Consider the following 9,080-nt stretch of genomic DNA (forward strand, 5'->3'; position numbering starts at 1 on the left):
GGTCTTCACATGCCTCTCTAGCATTTATAACAAATGCTCTTCCCCGTGCAGGTCCATTATTCTTCTCTGGATTCGGGCACTGGCTCTTATAATGACCCTGTTTCCCACATCCAAAACAAGTAACAGTGGCCAAAGCAGTTCTATTTGCATTGGTGGCAGGAGTCTTGGTGCCGTATGTATTTGTAATGGGAAACCTACAATCTTCAGTACGATGACCCCTTCGATTACAATTGTTGCACACCACATTACAATAACCAGAGTGATGTTTGTGGCATCTGTTACATAAAGGATTTCGTCCTTTGTAACCTGAGCTTGAACCACTACCCGCACCTTGCGTGGTTTCTTGTTTCTTGTTGGATTGTTGATGAGTACCTTCCCACTTTCTTTTGTTTTCGGATGTCTTGACATCGGTGTTCTTATCCAGAATAATCTGGTCCATCAATTCATTTGCCATGATGATGGCTTCATGAATAGTCTTAGGTTTCGATGCTGTAACATTTGCCTTGACATTTTTAGGCAAACCATCTTTGTACAGTTCTATCTTCCGTTCTTCGGTTGGTACCAATTCGGGACATAGCAAAGCTAATTCCATGAATCGCTGATTGTAGTTGGTGAGTTCAGTATCAACAACTTTCAGGCTTCGTAATTCAGCTTCCAACTTCCTAACCTCGTTCCTTGGACAATACTCGTTGATTAGCATTGTTTTGAATTCTTCCCATGGAGTATCATAAGCTACATCTCCTCCTACGGCCTTCACATAGTTTTTCCACCACGTGAGTGCACTATCTTGTAAGGTGCACGATGCATACTTGGTCATGTCCTTCTCAATACAACCACCGATTTTAAACACAGACTCAATCTTTTCGATCCACCGGGTTAAACCGATCGGTCCTTCTGTTCCACTGAATGATGAGGGCTTACAACCTTGAAAAGTTTTGTAGGTGCATCCCACACGAGGATTTGGGTTAACTGCAGTAGCTCTTGCTGCCTCGACCCATAACATTCTGTCGTTTACTCGCTGATTGATGAGTTCCTCGATTTCTTGTTCCGTCATTCGGTTCAATCGCGCCATATTCTTCAATAAGAATGAAGAAATAATTATTCACATAAAATATTATAGATGTAGTGTGTATTTACATTACATCGTAGCTTATTAATAATATGAACCAGTTATTATTATAAAAGCCTTTTCTTCCTATTAGCGTTTTATAATTATATCTAGGGTAGTACCTACCCGTTAAAGTTCATACTTAATAGCTTAGTACTGAAATTAATTACTACCATCCAAATAATACTCCACCATGGAAAATTATTGCATTTCACACTTCACTATTTTACATATGCTTATCTTACATCAAACATTAAGCAAACCATACTAGTAATATTATACAAAATGTTTTATGATCCCATGGTTTAAAACATCAGCACATCATTTAGCCCATATACCCAAAACGTTTGTGTTCAGGAAACCGCTTAACGCTTATCCTGGCAGTCATCCTCCGTTTTGGTTGAGGGGCCGAAGAACTGGATGACGGGATAAAACTAATAGGAATAGCAGGAATAGGGGTGGTAGTGTCTGGTGGAGTTGGTGCCACAACATCCTCACTAAACTCGGGATTTGGATTTTCCAATTCAGTAGCCTTTCGTTTCTTTCCTCGTTCGAACTTGTCTTTCGTAATTTCCTGTATTTCTTCCTCCTCAGGATCACTTTTCGGTTCCTCTTCAATTGATTCATCCGGAAATTGTGAGTCTTCCCCAAAGGTGTCGTTTTCATCGTCGGATAGGTTAATAACTGGAACACTATCTGGGGATTCTGGTTCGGAGTCGCTGAATGTGATAACAAATTTTGAACCAGACATCTATCACACAACCACTAGCACGTTAGTACCACATAATATTTACATATTAATTAATTTTTTTTTAACCAATAATGATAAGCAATAGTTTTCGAAATCAGACACGGTCAAAGTCCAGACTCACTAATGCATCAAAAACTAGTTTAGACACGTTTAATGCAAAAAATCTGGTTCGCTAAGACCACCGCTCTGATACCACCTGAAACGTCCCGTTCATATCGAATATAAACGTCACGTACTCATTGGTGTCATTGCGAGGTATTGACCTCTATATGTGACATTTTTCAAAATCTGCATACGTTTTTATAATACAAACCATATCCTTTATTATAATCAAAGATTCAAACAGCACAATAATGATTATCGTTTAGCGATAATCTTAGTCTTACAAACTTTACATTTGATAATAACAGTACGATTTCCAACATATTTCACATTACAAATCTTCCGATATGCAGTTTTATTTTTGACACAAATATGCATACTCAAAATCTTGCTTAAATTCGGCATAATGCAGCGGAAGCTTTTAATTATCACCTGAGAATAAACATGCTTAAAACGTCAACATAAAGTTGGTGAGATATAGATTTAATGCTAGCAGCGTTATAAATATAGACCACAAGATTTCATATTCATAAACATTTTAATAAAAATATTCTAAGTGGTTGAGCACTTGGTAATCATACTTAACATTTAATCAACGTCACATATTCCCTTTATTATGAAATCTTACTACACTGTACCAAGTGTAGCCACCGAAACGAAGTACTGTGCAACCGTTGAATACTGGTCGTCCAGTCCGGTTGGGGTTGTCAGGCCCGATAGATCTATCAACAGGATTCGCGTTTACAATACCACATGTAAATAGTAATTACCAAGCTACAGGGAAATATGCCAGTGGTACAACTCAACGTAGAATATATTTTTTTCACTTGTGTCCATAACGTAAATCATATAATGCATGTATTCTCATCCCGAAATATTTAGAGTTTAAAAGTGGGACTATATACTCACTTTTGCCTTGAAGATATATAACCCGACCTGGTCTCCGATAGATATCACGAACCTAATCATATATAATATATCAACATATTTTCTTTTCAAATAATCGTTTCATATATACTTATAATACTTTTAATTTCTAATAGTCCGTAGTTAGCAGTCCGATGTTAGTTGCTCAATAAAATAAATAAAGACCACATCGTATCCGTATTGATCGGAATTAATCTCGACCCATGGTACCGTATTGTCAAATGACGTATTGTGTACATGGTGTCTTATGATTTAAAATCGTGACCCAAAGTACCGTATTGTCAAATGACGTATTGTGTACAATCATGAGGTCTTATAATTAATCTTCTCGTGTTGTTTACGGGTGGTCCTGAAATATATAACATCAAATTATGAGTAAATATATATAAAATATTATATTAATTAGCAAATATATGATTAGTTTAGTTTTACTCCAATTAATTTCGTAGCTAAACTAGCTTCGGATACCCGATTTTGTTTTAGCCGTAGTTTCTTCATTACAACTCCGTTTTTGTTGATTCAACTTGCCACTTCCTTGGATCGAGCCATTATTTATGAATATGAACTGTAAATACCTTGGTTTGCATTCGAAATTACAGGTTATAGGTCAAACTTGGGTGAATCTTATGAAAGTAATCATTTCCGTCATAAAAACAACATGTATATGATCATTTTTATAAAAATACTTACACTTTGAGTTAAACCAAGAAATTTTTATGTGTTAACATATTCATTATGATATATTACAGGTCTTGAAGTGTTTTAAAAGTCAAGTTAGAAGGATCTATTTAGTTTGCAAACAAGTTTGAAATCATTCAAACTATGTTCTTGTTATTAAAATTTTATAACACAAAATAAGATAGTTATATAAATATGAATCGAATAAGATTATGGACAAGGTTACTACCTCAAGTTACTTGGACAAAGTTACTGTAGGAGATAAGAAATAATCTTGGAATCAAAGAGTGGTGGAGTTAGATCAAAAGGTTGGAAGTAAACTTGTATACTTGAAAGGATTATTGAAGTGTTCTTGAAAGGAATTTCTTATGATGATTAAGGCTTGTTTTTGAAGCTAGATCTTCATGGTTACTTGCTGAATTGTTTAAGGTGTTTAAGGCTTATGAAAGTGTGTGAAAATTGTAAGTAAAATTTGGAAAATGAATGTGTAAAAATGAGTTAGAAATGGTGCTTATTTATAGGCTTGTAAATTTGATTTTTAGTGAAAAATATCTAATATAAGTTAAAATGTATTAAGTCATGCATGACATATTAAATTGATTAGGTCATGGATGACATATTATTCCATTAATGCATATTTCTATTGGTATATACCAATAGTAAATACTTCTAGAAGCTGCGTACAATACGGTTACATATACCCTAGGTATACGTGTAGAAATCTTGAGGAAACGGAACGAGAATTCAAATATAACTATCTTTTGTGAATATACTTATATTGTTTTATGTATTTAAGCCCTTTAAAAGTGATTAAATACATATTTATACGATACTTGGATAAGCATTATAAGTTATAAGTATATATGTCAAAGAACGTTACGTATAGTTATCGTTTTGAGAACTTAAGTTAGTAGTCTCAAAGTATACTTATAACTTATTGTTATTAGTACACAATGAGATGTTAAACCATCCTTAGATCATGTTAAATATGTATAGATATGTATATATACATAATCGTATAATTATCGTATGTTATATAGTTCGTGATATCATCAGTCAAATTGGACGGTCAAACGTTGTGTAAAACTCTTTTCAAAAACATAAGTCTCAACAATTTAGATTGCTTATCATGTTGGTAAGGTTTAGTTTATGTAAATATTAATCTCATAAGTATAAAACGATCGGAAAAAATCCGGGTCGTTACAAGGAACAAGCTAATTATCTGGGTTATGTGAAAAAGGGTGATTTTGCGCTTAGTGAATTTCCTGGTGGAAGGCAGTTTTCCAACCAAGCGGGTAATACGAGTGGTAATAATTATCAGAATGGGAATTAAGTTTTTCAGGGGAATCAGAAGACTTATCCGTATAGGCAGCCTGGGTTTAATAATAGAAATCAACAAGCACCACCTTGGAATTTTCAGCAACCTATGCAACCAGTTCAGCAACCAGAAAATAAGATGCCTCCGTTGGAATAATTGTTAAGGGGTTTCATTATGAAAACGGACGAGAGTATTACTGCTTTGAGATAAGATGGTGAATCTACAAAGCAGCAAGTTAGAAGTCAGCAGGCCTCGATTCAGAACTTAGAACGAGATGTGGTTCGTATTGCTCAGTCTCTATCGGAGAGACCACCGGGTACTCTCCCAACTAACACGCAGTCCAATTCGAACAACAAAGGACCGGTTAGGAATGAGCACGTGAACGCCATAACCACCCGAAGTGGTTTGGTCATTAATGAGGAGACTCTTAAGTCTCCACCTGTTGTTTCTCCTACTGTTTTGCAGGTACCAGATAATGAAGAGTCAAAGAAGGATGAGCCTAAGGTTGATGAACCAAAGGTTCAAGAGCAAAATAAAGATGATCCACCGGAGATCATAACTAAAGCACCACCGTTGAAGGTGTACAAAGCGCCAGTTCCATATCCTAAAGCCTTGAAAAAAGATAAGCTGGCAACTCAATATCAAAGGTTCTTGGATATGATCAATCAAATCAGTGTGAACATGCCGCTTGCGGAAGTAATCAAAGGGATGCCCAACTACAGGAAATTTTTAAAGGACCTGATCTCTTCGAAAGGTAAGTATCAAGAGGTGTCGGCCACGTTCCTCAATGAGGCATGTTCGGCAATTTTGCAAAAGCAAAAGTTACCTCCGAAATTGGGAGACCCAGGTAGTTTTATCTGTAACAGCCCGGACAATTTCGACTTATTTTGAACTTGAATCTTCATATGAATTGATATTTCTGACACGATAAGCAAAGTCTGTTATGTTGAGTCTCAAAAATTTTGAACTGTTGTCATACATTCAATTAACCTTTGGCCATTCCCGACGATTCACGAACATTATTTGTAAATAGATATATATATATATATATATATATATATATATATATATATATATATATATATATATATATATATATATATATATATATGTGTGTGTGTGTGTGTGTGAGAATAATAAATTGAGAAACGTTAGTAAAACATTAAACGATTTGATTGATAAAGTGATGAAGTCTATTATGAGAATATGACTTGAAAACGTTAACAAAGTATTAAACGTATAAGGTTATACTTATTTGTTTTAGATAAACATCTAAGTAATGAAACGTGTTATGTGAAACGTGTATATATATAGACAAAGTATATTGAATACATATATAAGCAGTTTCAGTGCAATTGGTAAAATATAGTAACATTCGATTGTTACTAAGAAAGTTTAATACCAACTTATGAGGATTTAAAATAAACATAAGTTCTAGTAATAGATTATATGATTTGAATATAATTAGTTTTAGAAAACTAAACTTTATAATATTTACTTGATTTAGTTGCAAACGTATGAAAACGTTTTCCAGTCTAAAAGAACTTTGTTATTAAAACGTTCTATAATGTAATTCAGATATGTATATAAAACCTAATTAAAGTTTTATGATATAAGTATTAAATCACAAGTACATATATTTATTGTTTCAAAATATAAACGTTTTGAATATGTAATGTTAGAAAACTTAATTAAAGCCTTATATTATAAATATTAAATTTACAAATATATATATTGTTTCAAGGATATAAAATGTATTAAATTATATTTCAAAAGATTAGTATATTTTACAACATGTCAGAATATATTTATATATAGATATTACTTAAATACAAGATATTTTGTGATATATATATATATATATATATATATATATATATATATATATATATATATATATATATATATACAAGAAAATAATATTGATTATCTTATAAAATAGAAATTTAAAAATAAACGTCAAGAAGTAAAAACTTGTTATAAAACCTTAAGATTAGTAAAATTATTATCATTGTTATAAATTTTAGAAAACATTTGGAGTGTCACGTCTTCTTTAAAAACGAATATAATCTTTATAAATATCTAAAACTACTTTTGACAATTGGTTACCGAGCCAGTATGATTAGGATAAAGGTTTTAACGTTATTCTAAACTTTAGAATCTTTCTAGAAACCTTTTGACAAATTATTAGTAATAACGGTCCGTGATTCAATTAAATACAAATATATAAATAAAACATGTTTATTGAATATATAGTTTCAAATTATTTTGTAAACAATAGTGGCACTCGTTTGTTGATTTGATTGATATTTCAATAAGTTGATTTAACTTGTGAAACGCTAGTACATAAATGAATTATATCAATTTAAGTTTTAAAGTGATATAATAATTTCAATTATTCAAACGATCTTAAAATATATATAATGAACTTTGAAATATAATTAGTTTTGAAAATTAAATGTTATATTATTAAATAAATATTTCAACTATATATATTATGTACAAATTATATTTCTAAATGAAAACATTTATATTTTATAAGATGATATTAAATTAGATACAAAATATTTGGATTTAAAATTATATATATATTAATAAATAATGAAATGTCGATTTAAAGAAGCAAATAATCAAAACATTCAGAAGTATAAGTTACATTTCAAATTATATAATTTATTGGCTAATAGGTCTAATTATTGATAAAGGTACACGTCACGAAAAGTAAAGTACAAGTTTTCTCAGCGTACGAAAGGACGTTCGAAAAGCCGGAACCGGGACATAAGTCGAGCGTTAACGCATTAGTCATTGGAACTAAAATTACAAATTTACTATGCCCAAGAATTTAATATATTATAATTATATAATTTAAATATATAAATATATATATAAATAATTATAAAACTGTCGGCAGCTAAAAATTGAGGAATTGTGAGCTGGCATTAGGACCCATGCGATTGTATGGCCTGTTGCCTTAGACCCCATGCGATCGCATGGGGGTGGGTGCAAGTGACATTCTATAAAACGATCGATTTCTGGTTCAATCAATCACACATACACTCATTCGTATATATTACTCCCTCTGCATAATATATATATAATTATTATTATTATTATTATTATTATTATTATTATTATTATTATTAAGATTAATATTAATATTAATCTTATAGTCAGGAGTATTATTATTAGTATTATTATACATAAAATATTACGACGGAGTGCTGTCCAAATAATTTCAAAATGGTTTTCGAGCGGGATAAAGCTAAGGAAATGATGGGTTATAGCTATGGAGATTATGGGTAATGTTCGTGGGTATTGTTCGTGAGGTCAATCTAGTGTTTGTCATTCCCATTGCGTCTACGTAATTTCCTGCAATATTGAATCACAATATTGATACGTGAGCATTCATATCTTGTCTTTTATATTTTTAATAGTGTATCCCTGACTAGTGCTCGAGTATATATGATTATGCATGCTTGTATGATTAATTTAGTCGTTAGATAGCTTATGATTAATCATGAATTTAATACATATATTACTGATAAAAGGTATATGATATGCATGTTGTTGGAAAGCTGACGAAAAATTAATAACTTTCCATTTAGAAATCGAGTGTTTTCGATGAACGGATTGAAAGATATGGTCAACTGAATTATGATTGACATTAATTGAAATTGTTCTGAATCTGAAATTAATATTTAAACAACTTGTTTATGAGATTGATAAATTGGATTTTAGATATTATTAGTTGAATAAATAAATTCCAATATAGGGCACATCTCGTTTTGTTGAACAATTGTCAAAATTGACTGTTTTATCATATATTAAAGCCTGATAAAAACTATAGTTTGATTTTATAAATATTGGGAAATTATGTGAAATGTTAAAATACTTTCGATTGCCATGATCATTCAAATGTAATTAAGCTTCTGAAATAAATAATGGTATAACTTTGTAGCAAAGAGAAACTGTCGGCTTTGTCCGTTTTCCAAACCAAGTCCAGAATATTTTTCTAAAAATCGTCAAAGTAGGTCACTTGATCATAATTACATTTTCCTAAAAAAACTAATTTCAAATCTTTAAAATGTTGAAACCACAACAGTCGCTATGTGTTACTTAAGTCAGGTTAACTTTTGAAAACTTTTGTCGTATTCTGGATGTAATGAGAAACTTTTAGCTTGACTGCTCGTCAAACG

The sequence above is a fragment of the Rutidosis leptorrhynchoides genome, chromosome 1 (assembly GCF_046630445.1).
Source record: "Rutidosis leptorrhynchoides isolate AG116_Rl617_1_P2 chromosome 1, CSIRO_AGI_Rlap_v1, whole genome shotgun sequence".
Lineage (NCBI taxonomy): Eukaryota > Viridiplantae > Streptophyta > Magnoliopsida > Asterales > Asteraceae > Rutidosis > Rutidosis leptorrhynchoides.